Raw genomic sequence first — 18,960 nt, forward strand, 5'->3', positions numbered from 1 at the left:
GTTGATATCTTACACACGTTGGGCCTGATATAAAATCTCACTTCAGAGAAGTCGAAATAAATAATGGAGGATATATTTTGACTCTTTGTAACCTTAGGAATCTATAAGAACTGAAATGGGTACAATTAGAGCTCTCTAGGTCGATTAATGGATTTCAACCGAAATCATTGCTAACGTATGCTGCTCTGCCTCTTTGTAACTAGATTCCATGCATACTCGATATGAACATTAAATCTGAATTTTATCACTATGATGATCGTAGTGTTGTGATGGATCGATATTGTTGGATAATAGCTGCACAATCATAACAGAGAAGGATGCTGCCCCGAACAACAAATCTGTGCGGGGTTTTGACGTCATAGACAACGTCAAAGTCGCCGTCGAAAATAACTGATTCGGCATTGTATCTTGCTCTGGCATCTTAGCTATTGCAGCTGCAGTTTCGTTGATGTTAGTAAGAACTAATTATAAAACTATCACTTAACAAAAGTTTTGAAATTCTCAAGAGCTTAAAGTGTCAAATTCACCTTTCATTTTCATTGATTAATTAATTATGTAATCAAAATTTTGTAAAACTGTTCAAACTTAAAGACAGGTGGGCCTGCATGGAGTGTCTTACTTGGAAGAAGAGATGGAACCATAACCAACTTAATTACCGCAAATAACCTCCCTTCCCCCTTCGATAATGTCACTATCCTCTAATAAAAATTTACGACTGTCAACCTAACGTCACCGATTTAATTGCCTTATCAGGTAATTGAATGACTCTCTTGAAGTTATGACAATGTATATATACATACATGAATATCGACTTTAATTTTAAATAAATTATAAATTGCAGGAGCTCACACCTTTGGGCGTGCTCAATGTCGGACATTCAACCAGTGACTCTACAACTTCAGTAACACAGGCAACCTAGATCCATCGTTGAACACCACATATCTCTCCGCATTGCAGCAGAGTTACCCTCAAGGCGGAAATATCAGCGTTCTCAATGACCTCGATGTCTCCACCCCTAACACATTCGATAACAAATATTACACTAAAAATCTGCACTGTAAGTGCTTCTCACCTGTAGTAGGAGTAGTTTCGGACCTTTATTTTTCTTGAATTCGAAGCATGAGAAGCGCTTATAGTGTAGGTTTTTAATTAAGCATATAGTGCAGATTTTAATTAAAGCCTATAGTGCAGATTTTTATGTAAGCTTATAGTACAGATTTTAATTAAGCTTATAGTGCAGATTTTAATTAAGCTTATAGTGCAGATTTTAATTAAGCATATAGTGCAGATTTTAATTAAGCTTATAGTGCAGATTTTTAATTAAGCTTATAGTGCAGATTTTTATTTAAGCTTATAGTGCAGATTTTTAATTAAGCCTATAGTACAGATTTTAATTAAGCTTATAGTGTAGATTTTTATGTAAGCTTATAGTGCAGATTTTAATTAAGCTTGTAGTGCAGATTTCTTATAGCTTAAAATGCAGATTTCTTTAGAGCTTGTAGTGCAGATTTCTTAAAGAGCTTATGGTGCAGATTTTTTAAAGTTTATAGTGCAGATTTTTGGAAGAACTTGTAGTGCAGATTTTTGTTAAAGTTTATAGTGCAGATTTTTGGTGGAACTTGTAGTGCAGATTTTTGGTGAAATTTATAGTGCAGATTTTTGCTGGAACTTGTAGTGCAGATTTTTGGTGGAACTTATAGTGAAGTTTTTAAAGAAAAAGATTATAGTGCAGTTTGGTTAAGTATTATAGTACAGAATTTATGTTTGCATAGTATGCAGAAATAGTGTAGCATAGAATGCAGAATCTTGATTAGTATAGTATGCAAAATTTTGATTAGAATAGTATGCAGATTTTTGTTTAAGCATTTCAAAGTTAGAATTTGCTTAAACATTTCAGTTTCTTTTTAAAGAAGCATTCTTTAGAAGTATTAACAAGTATAAGAAAGATAAAGAAAAGAAAGAAAAAGACCAAGGCCTTAAGTAGATCCCAAAGTCAAGACTTTAGGGATTTTGTCACACAAGGTGCTTATTAAAATGCCAAGGCATTTAAAGAAGAAGTAATTAAGATAATAAGATATTTTACTTTGAAGAGGCTAGTACCCGACTTCCAAGGTTGTCGTTAAACAAATCCAGGTGTCCAATTCCAAGGTCTTAGCCCTGGTAGACCAAGGTATGCTCTTTTAGGATTGGTGGCTCGCTACCCCAACCTATTAGGGAACGCGCATAAGATGGTACTAAGCCTGGACCCAAGAAGAAAGTTGATTATTATTTTGAAGTATTATAAGTATAAGCTTTTGAACAAGTAAACTAAGTTTCACATAAGTATAAAAGTATTAAAGTATAAGTTTTAAATAAGTGGAATAAAAGAGTAAGTTTAGAACAAATGAAATAAGTTTCATTTTATTTTAAATCAGCAAGTTTAGTTTTCTTTTATGCTAGCATGTTATTTAGATTAGCTTACTGATCTTTGCTAATTAGAAGAGCATGAGTAGCTTTACATGTTTAGCATTTCAGCCTGTTTGATTCCTTTACTATTGGATGACCATGAGTAGTCTTCAGTAAGCATTCAGTTAGTTCATGTTATAGATATATGTACATGCATATCGAGTTTTTGTGAGTTAGATAACGCTTACTAAGCAATTTTGCTTATAGTTGCATTTCCTCTTACTGCAGATAAAGGAAAGGAAAAGTTATAGCAAAGGAAGGCGACAAGGAGGTGCGGATGGATGTGTGATGCATGGACTATAGAAGCCTTGGGATTTAGCATAAGAATTTATTAACAAAGAGTTGAGTAGAATGTATTAGATGAGTCATTTAGTCTTCCGCTGCTAGTTACTTGTAAGTTTTGAGTTCTCTGAGAGTTTTAGAACTTACTATCAACATGTGAATAAGGATAGTTAAGTAAAGTTAGTAGTCCAGTGGCGCTCTGCCCTTACAGTCCAGTAGCGAGGAGGGTGGGGTGTTACATCATACCCAAGAAGGCCTAGTACCTCACCATGTAGTCCTGGAAGCCAATTTTAGAAATTAATATTTAATTAAATTTATAACATGGGTGGATTTGGATCAATAATGTTAAGCATCGTTTGCGATCCAAGTCTAAACCATTAAGAACAGATAAGTTAAATTTGGAATCAATAATGTTAAGTATCGTTTGCGATTCCTAATTTAATTTCTAAAGAACACAATAGGTTGTTAGTAAAGGTTCAAGACTTGTATAAAATTTTTGTACAGGGGAACCGGTATAATATTCCGCATAACAACCAACACCTCAAACATCAAGCTGATGAAGGCACCCTCAATGGCATTGAGAGTGCCCTCAACAACCTTGGAGGCGTCCTCAATGCCCTTGGAGGTGCCTTCAACTTGGTCAATCTGGCTGTTTGTAATCGGATAAAGTTTTACCCACATATCCTCTTGGAGGCGCCCTCAACCTCATTAGAGGCGCTTTCAAGACTCGAGATAGAATTTCCAGGAGCTATATAAAGGCCCCTGGAGTTAAGAATTATTCATTCTACTCTGTAATTAATTCCTAGCAACTCTTGACCTCTCTAAGTGTGTAAAAGGCTTCTCCTCCTTTAGAGAAGGAGACTTTTAGTGCGTCGTTCAACCGCCTTGGATTAACAACCTTCTTGGTTGTAACCAAGTCAATTGCTGAGTTCCTTTTCCTTCTTTTCTGTTATTTTATTGTTGCTAATTTTTGAGTTGAAAGTACGAGGATGGTAGTTATTATTTTGCAGGCAATTCACCCCTCCTTTCTTACCGGTCCTACTGCACCAACAAGTGGTATCAGAGCAAGACCACCTTAGAAGGACTAACTGCCATCTGAAGCAATAAAGATCAAGACGATGGTCAGAACAAGTATTCATCCCCCAAAATTTGACGGAGACTTCGCGACATGGAAGCGCCGAATGAAGGTATTCTTCAAAATAAATTCTGATATTTTATTAACTATGAAATATGGGTTTTCAGTCCCAAAAGATAAGGAAGAATTCCAGTGGACGATGAAGGAGCAAGCTGATTTCGTGGCTAACGGAAAGGTAGAATTCTATCTGCTCAACGTCCTGCCACCCCAGGAGGTAAGTCGGATCGGAAGCTACGACTCTGCCAAAGACCTCTGGGAAAAATTCCTAGAGCTCCACGAAGGCACCTCAGAAGTGAAGTTAGCAAGGCGTGACATCCTCCGGACTCAGCTGACAAATCTTCAGATGAACAATGACGAAAAGGTGGCGCAACTCCAAGCGAGAATTAAGGAACTGATAACTCAACTGACCAATATCGGAGAATCGGTAACGAATCGAGATTCTATCTGGTATGCGCTCAAATAGAGAAGGCGTTCTTAGTAGATGTTTACTACATCTCTAAGGACTTTGAGGTAAGTACACTAGAAAACTTGTTTTCTACTTTCAAACTTCACGAGTCTCGAATTGCAGAACCGAAACAAATAGAGAAGTCAAACCTCAATGTTTCCCTACACGCTGAGATGGAAGATCCTGACTCCGAAGCGTCAATCGATGAAACTGAAGTGGCGCTATTGGTAAGAAAGTTAAATAAGTTTATCAAAACTAATAAATTTAGACCGCAGACGAGAAAACATCAACGTAACAAAAGGATGATCCGATACTACAACTGTAATGAGGAAGGGCACATCAAGGATGATCGCCCAAAATTAAAGAAAAGGGACAAGGAGAAGTCTTGAAGACCGACGTCCTCTAAAAGCAAGAGTCTGAAGGCTACATGGGATAAATCGTCATCCTCCGAATTGGAATTCGAAGCCTTCTCGGGACTATCGCTAATGGCCAATCATCAATCGGAAGAAGAAACCAGCTCAGAGATGAGCATAGATGAAGGGGGAGGATCGTTAGAAGTAGAAAGCTACGATGAAGGGGGAGCATCAGAAATAGAGGTAAATAAGGTATGTGCTCTAACCCTCAAGCAGTCTTTTCATTTTATTAAAGTTCTTACTAAAGATTTAGTTAAATTAGAAATGGAAAAATTATATGTTAAAATTAAACTTATTGTTGGTGCGGGAAGCTTCCGACGATCGAACTCGTGTTTTGATAATGGAAAAGGATTCAAAGTTAAGGTGTTTTGTGATCTAACAAGTCTGCTTTAGTATTTTAGGAAAGTCCTAGCCGCGATTAGGTAAAGGGAAAACCCTAGGGGGTGGTAACCCTAGGTCATAGGGGGTGGTAACCCTATGCGGAAAGTCTTGGCATGTCGATGGCTTCAGGCAAAAGTCCTAGGGGGTGGTAACCCTAGGTGGAAAGTTCTGGTGTCGCGAACCAGGTGAAAGATTGGACTAGCCGGGAAGTGGATGTCCATCAGAAAGTCCAGAAGCGTCGAGTGCTGAGCAAAAGTCTAGTCGATCTGGAGGATCGCACTGACAACAGGTAAATCTCCTGAGTGGAGTAGGTGAGGACGCGTTCCCCGTAGAGGGAATAGTAGGCGTCGGGTCGACCTAGGATTTTCGGATGAAAATCCGAAGTCAGACCCGGATAGTCTGATGACTATCGATTATGTTTTGTTACCTTATTTATGACTTTATGTGCTAACTTTGTGTTGCAGGATATTGTTTGGGATTAACATGTCTTGCAGGTACAAAATAATGAAGTCTACCCTTGGATGAACAGTGTCCGAGGCGCCTCCATGGAGCTTGGAGGTGCCTCGGGTGTAAAAGCTGAGCTGGCCGTGAAACAGGGCTGAAGGCACCTCGGAAGGTTATGGAGGCGCCTTGGAAGGCGCCTTGAAGACCCATGAAGGCGCCTTCTAGCAGATAGATTTCTACCAGTTCGTCACTAATCCACACATGAGACTCGGGCGAACTGGAGGTGCCTCGGACGAGCTTGGAGGCGCCTCCAACATGCTTTAAAAGCAGGGTTCGAGCAACAACTCATATAGTTAATTCCAAGCCTTCTCTCATTCACGTGCTGCTTCAAAAGACGCTTCGAAGTGCTGCTACTCGTGCCCGATGACCCAGAGTTCCGAGATTTCATTTTCTGTCGTTGGTATAGATTTATTTATTGCACTTATTGTAATTCTTAGTTTGTAATAATCGTTCTTATAGTTGTTGCCCACGGAAAGCGATCAAGGATCGCGAGCCTTCGAGTAGGAGTCGATCTAGGCTCCGAACAAAGTAAACGACTGTGTTCTTGTGTGTTTGCTTATTTTTATTCCGTTGCTTTAATTACTCGACGAACGTTTTACTATTCCGATAATCGAATGAAATAGCCGCGAGCGTTATTCACCCCCCCTCTAGCGCTTCTTGATCCAACAATTGGTATCAGAGCGGGGTCGTTTTGAATTGGTGCAACCACCATTCAAAATAATTTTTTCGTGGTAATTTCAGATTTTCGGAGTCAATTAGAATTTAGCTTTATAGCTATATTCTAATTCTTTTTCTCGAATCGGTTTTTGCTCGAGGTTGGTGCAACACCACCCGAGTTCGTGTTCTATTTTTAAATACTTCCCGCACTACTAATCCAGGACCAAGTCCTGGAATTTTCTTGTCATTTATTTTCTTCATAGTTAATCTAAAATGACCCAACAAGAGGGTTATAACACTGTCCGTCCCTCGCTCTTCACCGGAGAGGACTTTGGTTACTGGAAGGGCAGAATGGAGAACTTCCTGAAGATCCAGTTCGAAACCTGGATGATCCTCAAGACTGGTTTGGATCTGCCAATAGATAAAGACGACAATCCTACACCCTGCAAAGATTGGGAGCCTGCATTAATCAAGAAGGTGGAGGCAAACGCCAGAGCAACTTGTACCCTCCAGTGCGGACTATCGAAGGAGGAGCTAAACCGCGTCGGTCCATTCTCAAGCGCCAAGGAGCTATGGGAGAAGCTGATCGAGCTTCACGAAGGGACCTCCGATACCAAAGTAAGTAAGCGTGATTTACTATTCAATAAATTGTATAACTTAAAAATGTAGGAAAATGAGACAGCAAGCCAGCTACACGTGCGAATTCAAGATATCCTTAACTCCCTTCATTGAATCGGGCAGAAGGTAGAAAATAGGGATATAATAAGGTACGCTCTTAACTCGTTTCCAAGGAGTACATTGTGGGCATCAATGGTAGATGCCTACAAAGTCTCCAAGGACTTGTCTTCTTTAAAGTTAGATGAATTATTTAGTGAATTTGAACTTCATGAACAGACTAATGCACAACCAACCGAGAAGGGTATTGCTTTGGTTGCAGGTACCAGTCGAACCCGCGATCCAAGATCACGGCGAAGAACTGAACCGGAGTCGGAAAACGAATCTGACTCAGAAGATGAAGAAGATGAACTGACCAGCGAACTGGTGAACCTCGTGAAGAAGCTCTACAAGAAGAAGAAGGGCTTCAACAAGAAAGACCTGAAGAAGGCGGTACAATCCAAGGAGGCCCAACCAAGTTCTAAGGTAAAATTTGAAGTAACCTGCTACGGATGCAACCAGAAGGGGCACATCAAAGCCAACTGCCCCAACCAAAAGGAAGCAAAAAAGAAAAGAAGAAAGAAGGCCCTGAAGGCGACGTGGGACGAATCTTCTTCGGAGGACGACGACGATGAACTCGATCAAACGAGTTTACTCGCATTGATGGCCCGGGACCAGATCGACGAATCCGAGAGCAAGAGCGAGTCAGAGGCCGTGTCCGAGCGAAGCCACGGATCCGCATCCATTTCTGAAGAGCCAGACTCCATTGTAAGTATTCCTAGACTTAATAATTTAGTCAATTATTTATTACGCAAGTTATTTAAGTCAAACCTTAAGATTAAGTCACTTCTAAAGGAAGTAGCTGTCCTTAAAGAAGTGACTAACTCTAGATCCTTACCCGATCAAGTTCAGACTGGAAATTCAACTCAAGTTCAAAAACTTGAGGAAGAAAATTCTAGTTTGAAAAATCAGGTCAAGGATTTAAAAAATACCTTAGAACGATTTTCTTTAGGTGTGAGATCTCGAACATTTAAATAATAGGGTTATTTGAGAAATAACCTTATAGAATTTTTCTGGAATTTTAGGAATTTTTTTGGTATCAGAGCTAAATTTTTGATTTAGCTTGGATATTTCGGTATTTCGGATGGTACAGATTTCCGTCGATTTTATCGTTTCGGAATTCCGAGGTATTTTGACGAGGTTCTATTTTGGGGCTGAGCAGCAACAGGATATCTCCAGACGGCAAATAGGTAAATTAGGTAACTTTATAATTTTTATACCTGTAGTGATATCTGGGTAACATTTTGTTTACAGATATGACACCTACACGTGTTCCGGTACTGAGACGTGGGCGACCACGTAAGAGGCCGATAGATTCTCCTGAGACAGAGTCTTCAGAGAGGTCTGCTAGGGTTGAGCCTGTTCATCAGGGGCAGACTCCTCAGGTCATTGTGGGTACGGCTACGTATCAGACCCTGATAGTTCCGACTTCAGAGGTACCTACCTCGACTGTACCACCAGTGGTACCACCGTCGACATATTCAGCACCTCCCCCATCAGCTGTACCTGCAGAGTACCCGGCACCCTCTCTAGCTGTGCCTGCTACCGCGTACTCGACACCGCAGACACATGTGCCGATTATTACATATTCGGCACCATTACCGGTAGCACCGGCTGTTGCTTACCCGGTACCACCCACCGTACCTTCAGTGGCCCTACATATGTCTACTCAGTAGTTCCACCATCAGTACTACCCATAGGAGCAGTCCCAGTGGTTCTACCCAGTGCTGCAGCGATTTCCACTGATATAGTTACAGCATGTGCACGGATCCCAGCCTTAGCATAGCTCAGTCCTGGATTGAGACTATGGAGCGGACATTCTTTTACATGGCCTGCTCCGAGTGGGAGAAGGCCGAGTTGGCTGCTTACCACCTGCGAGATGGGGCAGAGATCTGGTGGGACACACAGCGCTCCATTATAGGCGACTAGCATATTACCTGGACGAGATTTAGGGAGGCATTCGAGAGTCAGTATTTTCCCCGAGCATATCAGATGACTTTTCGACAGGATTTTCTTAGTCTACGGCAGAATAACCGCTCAGTGATGGAGTATAATGCTGAATTTAATCGGTTGGCCAGATTCTGTCCTGAGTTAGTTGCCGATGACAGATCTCGTATGCTTCAGTTTGTCCAGGGGCTGGACGGGCATCTTCAGCTGAAGATTTCTGGTTTTAGTACTTCATCATACACCGAGACACTGGATAGAGCTCTCATGATTGAGTCTACTCATCGGAGAGTGAATGCAGATAAGAAGAGGAAGCAGACTGATCGGACTTCCGGACAGAGCCAGCAGCCACAGACTATTGGACAGCAGCAGAGCAGTCGCACTCAGACGGGTCAAGGTACTTCTGGGTCATCTGGTCGATCCCAGAAATCAGGAAGGTCTTCCTCAGGACGTTCCTGGTCTTCTCAACAGAACCGAAAATAATCCACTGATGACTCGCACTGCACCCGTTGCGGATCCCGAGATCACATCACCTCTGCATGTACTCTGGGACAGTCAGTTTGCTATTATTGCAAATTGCCTGGACACGTGAGCCGAGACTGTTCGCTGAAGACTCAGCATATAGCTTCTGGGGTTTCTGTTGTGGGAGGACATTTTGGTCAGTCCGGGACTCGGTGAGGGGGGCCGAAAGCCCAATCTTCCCATCGTCAGCAGAGGACAGCTCCCTCTACAGCAGCTGCTTATGGTATACATGGTCAAGAGCATTCTGGTGTCCTTATGGAGTCCCAGAGTTCTATTTCTGGATCTCAGTATCTGACCCAGGGATAGTATCAGTTGCAGCCTCAGCCATTGGCACAGTATTAGTTACAACCCCAGCCACCGGTTCAGTACATACTACAACCCATAGCCCCATCTCTGACTCAGTATCCAGTATCGACCCAGTGGCAGGCTCAGACTCCGACGCAGCAGCCTTTGGCAGTGCTACCACCTCTACCACCGTCATATACTCGACGAGTTCACGCGGTCACCAGAGAGGATGCACAGCGGGCCGACGGATCCGTTTTCCGCGATACGGTTTTACTTTATGCATTTTCTGCTGATATGCTAATTGATACAGGTAGTTCACATTCTTTTATATCTTGTGCATTTATGAGAGAGATTGGTAGACTACCTTCTCATAGACTATGACGACTGACCGTCTCCTTACCATCTGGTGATACCTTGGATGTCACTCAGGAGGTCAGAGGTTGTCCGTTAGATTTTGGTAGCATTATACTCACTGTAGATTTGTTAGTACTGGAGATGGTCGAGTTCGACATTATCCTTGGCATGGATTGACTGTCTGCATATCATGCCACAGTTGATTTCCAGAAGAGGGTGGTCACATTCCGACCTCCGAATAAACCCTCTTGGGATTTCACTAGCATCAGAGACGATGGGATATCGACCATTTCTGCGATACAGGCGCAGAAACTTCTATCACATGGATGTCAGGGATTTATATTATCTTTGATTAATACTGACGACAGCAGTAGTCCTCAGCTCTCAGACGTTCCAGTGGTCCGAGAGTATCCAGACGTTTTTCCAGACGAACTACCAGGTTTGCCTCCTTGAAGGCAAGTGGAGTTTGTTATTGAGCTGATTCCAGGGATTGCACCAACATCGAAAGCTCCTTATCGTATGACACCGAAAGAGTTGGACGAGCTGAAGGTTCAACTCCAGGAGTTATTGGATCGGGGGTTTACTCGTCCTAGTGTATCTCCGTGGGGTTCTCCTGTATTATTCGTCAAGAAGAAGGATGGTACTCTGAGGTTGTGCATCGATTATAGGCAGCTGAATGTAGTGACTATCAGAAATAAGTACCCCTTGCCATGGATTAAGGATTTAATTGATCAGCTCAGAGATACATCAGTGTATTCTAAAATTGATCTGCGGTCTGGATATCATCAGCTGAGAGTCAAAGATTCTGATATTCAGAAGACAACATTTCGCACTAGATACGGACATTATGAGTTTTTGGTGATGCCATTTGGGCTTACCAATGCTCCCGCAATATTTGTGGATCTGATGAACCATATCTTTCTAGAGTATCTAGATCAGTTCGTTATTGTGTTTATCGATGACATATTGATCTATTCGCGTTCCGAGGAGGAACATGCACAGTATCTTCGCATAGTCTTGGAGACTCTTTGATGATATCATTTGTATGTGAAGTTCAGCAAGTGTGCATTTTGGCTATCCTCAGTTGGTTTTCTGGGACATGTGGTGTCTAGCCGAGGTATTTCAGTAGATCCTCAGAAGATCGAGGCTATTACCAGCTGGGAGCAACCGAAGTCAGTCCAGGAGATCCGCAGTTTCTTAGGACTGGCTGGATTTTATAGACGATTTGTTGAGGGTTTCTCTAGTATTGCTATACCGTTAACACGTCTGACTAGGAAAGGCGTGAAGTTCACGTGGTCAGAGGCTTGCGAGACCAGCTTCCAGGAGCTGAAGCGGAGATTAGTATCAGCACCAGTTTTGATTTTACCTTCTGGTGATGACGGATTCGTACTTTACACAGACGCATCTCTTCAGGGCTTGGGCGCTATCTTGATGCAGCATGGTAGGGTAGTTTCCTATGCTTCTTGTCAGTTGAAGGAGCATGAGAAGAACTACCCAGTACATAATTTAGAGCTAGCCGCTATTATCTTTGCTTTGAAGATTTGGCGACATCATCTTTATGGTATTACTTTTGAGATTCTTACTAATCATAAGAGTCTCAAATATATTTTCACACAGAAGGAACTCAATCTCCGACAGAGGAAATGGATGGAGTTCCTGAAGGATTATAATTGTACTATTAGCTACTATCCGGGTAAAGCTAATGTGGTTGCTGATGCACTTAGCAGAAAGTCCAGAGGGACTTTAGCTTGTCACCGAGTTTTAGTCACGGACTTGATTCAGGGATTCTCCGAGTTGGGCCTTGAGGGGCAGGGATGGACAGAGCAGGGTATTCTTGTTACCATGGTTGCTCAGTCGTCGATCAGGATGAGGATTCGAGAGGCCCAGGCCGGAGATCAGCATTTACAGTTCATTGGCAGCCAGATAGCTTCCGGACAGCAGACCGAGTTTACATGAGATGACGAGGGTATTGTGTATTTCCGAGGCAGATTGTGTGTACCTCAGTCTCACCCGGTCATGGAGGAGTTACTTCAGGAGGCTCATCGTTCTAGATTTGCTATCCACCCAGGTGAGACTCGTATGTATCGTGATTTGAGGCGTTCCTATTGGTGAACGGCATGAAGAAAGACATCGCGGAGTTTGTAGCTAGATGTCTTATCTGTCTGCAGGTGAAGGCTGAGCACCAGAGACTTGCTGGTTTACTTCAGAGGATCCCTATCCTAGAGTGGAAGTGGGAGCATATTACTATGGATTTTGTAGTAGGATTGCCTAGGACTTGACGAGGCCATGATGCAATTTGGGTAATCGTTTATCGATTAACCAAATCCGCACACTTTTTAGCGATCCGAAAAACTGATTCTCTGGATCGATTAGTAGAGTTATACTGTCGAGAGATTATCAGGTTGCATGGTGTTCCTTTGAGTATTATATCAGATAGAGACCCACGATTCACGTCCCGGTTCTGGCAGAGTCTGTAGCAGGTTTTGGGCACACAACTCTGTTTCAGTACGGCATTCCATCCGCAGACAGATGGACAGTCAGAGCAGACCATTCAGACTTTGGAGGACTTGCTGAGGTCTCGCGTTATGGATTTCGGAGGCAGTTGGGAGGACCACCTGCCATTAGTGGAGTTCGCCTACAACAACAGCTATCATTCGGCTATCCAGATGGTACCGTTTAAGGCGTTGTATGGTAGGCCTTGTTGGACACCCATCCTCTGGGAAGAGGTTGGGGAGGCCCAGTTGGTAGGACCTCAGAGAGCTCAGCAGGAGACAGAGTTGATTCGTACTATCAGACGGAGGATGTCAGAGGCTCAGGACCGTCAGAAGAGTTGTGCTGATTAGCGGCGGAGACCCCTGGAGTTCTCTACTGGTGATTATGTATTTTTGAGAGTTTCACCCACGAAAGGGGTGAAGAGATTTGGTCTTCGAGGTAAGTTAGCTCCACGATATATTGGGCCATTCCAGGTCTTGGAGAGGATTGGAGCAGTAGCTTACCGTCTGGTGCTACCACCATCTTTAGCAAGCATTCATGATGTATTCCATGTATCTATGATGAGGAGATACGTATCCGATCCAGCACATGTACTATCAGATATATCAGTTTCCATTCAGCCTGACGTTACTTACGAGGAGGTTCCTGTACGGATTCTGGACCATAGAGAGCGTCAGTTGCGGAACAAGACTGTCCGACTGGTTAAAGTCGGATGGCAGCATCATGCTGACAAGGAGGCTACTTGGGAGCTGGAGGATACGATTCGAGCTCGATACCCTCATCTCTTTACTTGATGTATGTGGGTTAGAGTTTCTTTCAGCATTTATACTGTTTGGTTATGTTATAGTGTTGAATGTTGGTTATAGCGAAATTTGGGGACCAAATTTTTATTAGTAGGGGAGGATGTGAGATCTCGAAAAATTTAAATAATAGGGTTATTTGAGAAATAACCTTATAGAATTTTTTCAAAATTTTTAGAAATTTTCTGGAAATTTTTTAGAACTTGTACGACAGGTTTTGAGAGGATTAATTTCGGGTTCGGATAAAGCTTGTTTGGGATACCGTTTAATTGAGGAAATGTTTTATTTATAAAACCTTTTCCTTTTTTATTTTTGTTTCCCCAAACGGCGACCCTGATCCTCTCCTCACTCGAACCTTCTCCTCCTTCCCCGATCTTTTCTTCTCCCCTTCCTCTGTTCTCTCTCGCGGACGAGCGACGGCGACGGGAGCAAGGCTCCAGCTCCGGCGATCCTTCTCCGTCGGCATCTTCTCCGATTGATCTTAGATCTGGCTGGTGTTTCCCTCTCCGAGCCGCATCACAACATCTCGTCTTCTCACGCCTGCTTGCCGAGCCCTAGTTCTTGTTCCGGCGCCGCTGGATTGATCTCAGATCCGGTTGACGTCTTCCATCTCCGGGCTGTAGACACTCGTGTCTCCTTGCGCAGATCACTGATGCCATTGGATCGAGCCAGATCCACTCGATTGCCGGCGTGAAGGGGCAATTAGGGCTTCAAGGGTAGGCAATTCAAACCTTATCCCTTCTATTTCTCCGATCTGTGCCCTAACATTGCCTGTGATTCCCCGATCTCTTCTCTGGCTGACGACGAGGTGCACAAGGTCGCCCTAGCAGCGATCTTGGAGGTAGGTGATTAATTAGGTTGTGGTTTGGATTAGTGATCTATGTTTTTGATCCTCAATTTTCTTGCGGTTGAATTAGGTCACGGATTGGAGGCATTGGAGATCAGTAAGTTTGTTCTTGAGCTGTCGGGCAGAGTCTAGGTTTGTAATTGATCAGTCATGATCTTCCGATTGGGTGATTTCTTCTGGAGACAACCTTTTGAGGTAAGTTTAGGTTGTTAATTAGGTTGGTGTTTGGATCTGTGATCCCCATAGCTTAATCTAATTACTTGCTATAATTTCCAGATCAGCTTCTTTGCTGTGTTTGAGGTATCGGTTGAAGTGGGAAAGAATTCCAGCAGGTGTTGTATTCTATGATCAGAAATTGAGTGTTGTGGATCAACAAGCGTGGTTGTGAAGTTTTGTTATGTGCTGTGGTGTTCTTTGATCCTTTCTTGGTTCCGGCAACACACCAACCAACATCCTCCTAGTTCCAACATCAACAATAGCTGGGATTGAGGTAAGGTGTAGTGATGTTGATACATGATTAGAGTGATTGATTAGTGTATGTAGGTTTTTGATTTTAGATGTAGATCATGGTTAGATTTGATTAATCTAGATGGTGATACATGTTGCAATTAGTTGTTGATTGTGTGTAGAATTAATCTAATGGAATGATTTGGGTTAGGGTAATTAACCCTAATCAACCGTCAGATTTCTAATCTAATTGGTGATTAGGGATTAGGTAACTAATCCTAATTAACCATTAGATTTAATTATGTAGGATAAGGTTGTGTGATTAGGGTTTTGCCCTAATTTAGTTTTAGGAATTTTATTTAGCTATTAATTTGGATTTAGCTAAATAAAATATATATATTATTTGACACAGGACTCTGATTCGAGACAGGTGTCTCGACGTTGGATTTGGCGTGATTATACCTTCTATTTGAGGCGGGTACCCTTTGACTTATCTTTTCGATATTGTCTTATGATATGTGTAGTTTATATATAATTACTAGTGGTAGATGGTAGATTATCTCTTCCTTGATCTTGGCTTAGTTGATACCTATCACATGCTTCTTCTGTTAGTTACTTTACTTTAGAACTGGATGCCTTTATCCTTTGCCATGTGTATATGTGTTCATAGAGATAGAGGTATTTATCGTGTTTCCCTCTCTATACTGGATTAGTTGATAGATATATTGGATATGTGATATTGGATTCATGTTGTTTATTATTCTGGTTATATATGCGTTTACCTTTTTGACACCTACACATATGGAGGAGGATATGTCCAGGTATGACATACTGTAGCCGCATGCACCATATTGCATGATTGCATGCTGGGCGATTGACGACTCCATTATTATTGAGCTCGTCGGCCGGCTACATGGGCCTGCACACAACGTGACCACTGCATGGGTAGTGGCACAACACTCAGGGTGTGTATGGTAGGTTGCCCGGTGGTGCTCCGCTAGGACGCTCATGGGTAGCGTGACAGGAGCGTGGTAGCACGCCGGGGTCCCTCCCCGTCATTGTGTACCGAGAGATGAGAGCATTGCGCTCCCTAACTATGTTTGAGGTAGGAGGATAGGTGTATTCCGACAGCATCCCGCCCACTCGGTCACTCATCAGGGGTACTGACGGCAGAGTGCACGGTTGTCACAGCCCTACCCACTCGGTCTCACCATTGTGTGTGAGACGGCTTAGCATGGCAGTAGGGGTGACCAGGACATGTCATTTGCATCATATGCACAGATTACATTATTTATGATTGATGCATTTTGGTGATTGCATATGATTGACATGCATACAGGTTATATGCTTTTGCTCTGACTATTTTTATCTGTGTATGTTCACAGTCAGTTGCACAAGCCTCGCAGGTGAGTACAATTTATTTCAGTTATGCATTTTCTTATTGTTCTTGCTATAGACTGTACTTTATGCCTATTGCTGGTTATTACAGTTTATTTCAGCTATGCATATCTGTTATACTGTTAGGAGACTGTACCGTAGGTTGTACTGTTAGGAAACTGTACTGTACCATAGGATGTTACTGGTGGTTATTGTTGGTGCAGTAAGCATCCGACGATCGAACCTCAGTTTTGATAATGGCAAAGAGATTCAAAGTTAAGATTCCTTGTTATCTAACGTGGTTAAATAAGGTTTCAGGAAAGTCCTAACTGCGGTTAGGCAAGGAAAAATCCTAAGGGGGGGTAACCTTAGGTCCTAGGGGGTGGTAACCCTAGGTGAAGGAAAATCCTAAGGGGGGGTAACCTTAGGTCATAGGGGGTGGTAACCCTAGGTGAAGGAAAATCCTAAGGGGGGGGGGGGGGGCAACCTTAGGTCCTAGGGGGCGGTAACCCTAGGTGGAGGAAAACCCTAAGGGGCGGCAACCTTAGGTCATAGGGGGCGGTAACCCTAGGTGGAGGAAAATCCTAAGGGGCGGCAACCTTAGGTCCTAGGGGGTGGTAACCCTAGGTGGAGAAAAACCCTAGGGGGCAGTAACCCTAGGTTCTAGGGGGTGGTAACCCTAGGCGGAAAGTCCAATCGGTCTGGAGGACCGGACTGGCATCAGGTAATCTCTCCTGAGGGGAGTAGGTGAGGACGCGCTCCCCGTAGAGGGAACAGTAGGCGTCGGGTCGACCTAGGGTTTCCGGTTGGAAATCCGAAGTCAGACTCGGACAGTCCGGAGACTGTCTATACTTCATTTATCATATTTATTGTGCTAACTTTGTGTTGCAGGATAGTGTTTGGGACTAACGTATCTTGCAGGTGCAAAGGAGCAACCTAAAGCTTCGGATGAACAGTGTCGTCGGACACTGTTCATCCGAAGCGCCTCCATGGAGCTTGGAGGCGCCTCGGGTGCAAAGGATGAGCTGGCTGCGAAGCACCATTGGAGGCGCCTTGAAGAAGGCAGAAGGCGCCTTGAGTGAGGTTTAAGGCACCTTGAATGGATGAAGTTCGACCAGATCAGATTTGATCCACGCGGAAGACCAGGCAGCATAGAGGCGCCTTGAACAGCCTTCAAGGCGCCTTGAACACCCTTTATAAGGGGGTTTCGACCAGCACTTCACAACAATGAATATCAAGTGATCTCTCATCAACGTGCTGCTCCAAAAGACACTCCGAAGTGCTGCTACAAGTGCCCGACGACCCGAAGCTTTAGATTTAGCATTTCTTGTTGTCGGTATAATACTTATAACTTTTAATTGTACTCATAATTGTAATCTTTTAACGAGCTTATAGTTGTTGGCCACCGGAAGCGATCAAGGATCGCGGGCCTTCGAGTAGGAGTCGTCACAGGCTCCGAACGAAGTAAATCTCTGTGTCCTTCTATTTGTGTTTGTTTGTTTTTAATTCCGCTGCTTTAATTACTCTAACGCTGTTTTCGATTCCGATACGTACAAAATAGCCACGAGCGCTATTCACCTCCCCTCTAGCGCGTCTCGATCCAACAGTTATATGTTGTTGTACATATCTATTACGTTACCTGCTGAGTTCTTTGAACTCACCCCGTTGTTACTATTTTTCAGGTTGAGGCCGTCGGGAGATATTCCAGTCGCTAGCCCCATTATCGCGAGGATTTTCTTTGTCGGATTATATTTTGCTTTTGCATCTTATATACTTGTATTGTGGGTTTGTATAGTGGACATTGAACATTCGGGTTTGCTACTTTTGTTTTCCGCTGCGGATTTTCTCATTTCTTTGTGGATTTGTTTTCTTTGTTGTAGTGGAGTAGGATGTTTACATATATCTTCGAGGATTCTATATCGTCTTTCCTTATTAAATTGCGTGGATTGATTATATGTTGAACTGTGTGGAATGTTGATATAAACTGCGTGATTTGTTTCTTATTTGTATTGTATTATTCCGGCCGTGTGTGGCCGAGGTATAGATATATGTATTCTGGATTTATATTGTCACCCGTACAGGGGAGATGCTGCCGAAATTTCTTCGGACAGGGACTACCTGGAGCGTGACATTAGGATCCAAGAATCTCGACCTAATTCTTGGGTCACAAAAAGCCATCTACAATAAAACTGGGCTAGGATATAAAACCAAAAAGAAATATAAATCTTATTTATCTTTAATAAACAAACCAAATAGTAAATCAGTCCAAGCATGGGTCCCCAAGTCCAAATTGGTCAATCAAGTTGGACTTGGTCAATACTGGGTCCCGAAGGATCAAATACACTACCTTGATAGGCCATATCGAGGATATGATCCAGGGGGAGTTAACAGAAAAACCATTAAAATTAAACAAAATTAAAATTAAAAAATTCAAAATTCAAAAATTAGAAATTAAATTAAAATTTAAAATTCAAAATTCAAAATTTGAAATTAAATTAAAATTAAAAATTAAAAATTCGAAATTAAAATTCAAAATTAAATTAAAATTCAAAATTTAAAATTTGAAATTAAATTAAAATTCAAAATTCAAAATTCAAAATGAAAATTCAAAATTCGAAATTAAAATTCAAAATTCAAAATTCAATCAAATAAAAATTTAGAAGGAGGATCCAGAATAGCTGGCACCCCTAACTAAACTACCCGACTGGGTAACCGAACTTAATCTACCCGAAATGGATAAAACAAGAGTAGATTACCCGGCAGGGTAATTAAGATTAGATTAAAACGGGCTAGGTTTAACTTGACCCACAATACTGGTAAAGTTTTTGGATGATAGTACGTTAGGGAAGCTTGGGCATCGCATGTCTAGGAAGATATGGCTTCGACCTGGTGCATTTGGCCAAGTGGAACTGACC

The 18,960-nt window shown here is 42.5% G+C and overlaps 1 protein-coding gene and 1 pseudogene across 3 annotated transcripts in view; both read left to right on the top strand.

The window, feature by feature from the left end:
* Window positions 1–18,960, top strand: part of LOC121997703 (sporulation-specific protein 15-like) — a 178,008-nt gene that overhangs the window by 40,179 nt on the left and 118,869 nt on the right. The window lies entirely within an intron of this gene.
* Window positions 178–8,236, top strand: LOC121995228 (annotated as a pseudogene).

The sequence above is a fragment of the Zingiber officinale genome, chromosome 6A (assembly GCF_018446385.1).
Source record: "Zingiber officinale cultivar Zhangliang chromosome 6A, Zo_v1.1, whole genome shotgun sequence".
In the NCBI taxonomy this organism is placed as follows: domain Eukaryota; kingdom Viridiplantae; phylum Streptophyta; class Magnoliopsida; order Zingiberales; family Zingiberaceae; genus Zingiber; species Zingiber officinale.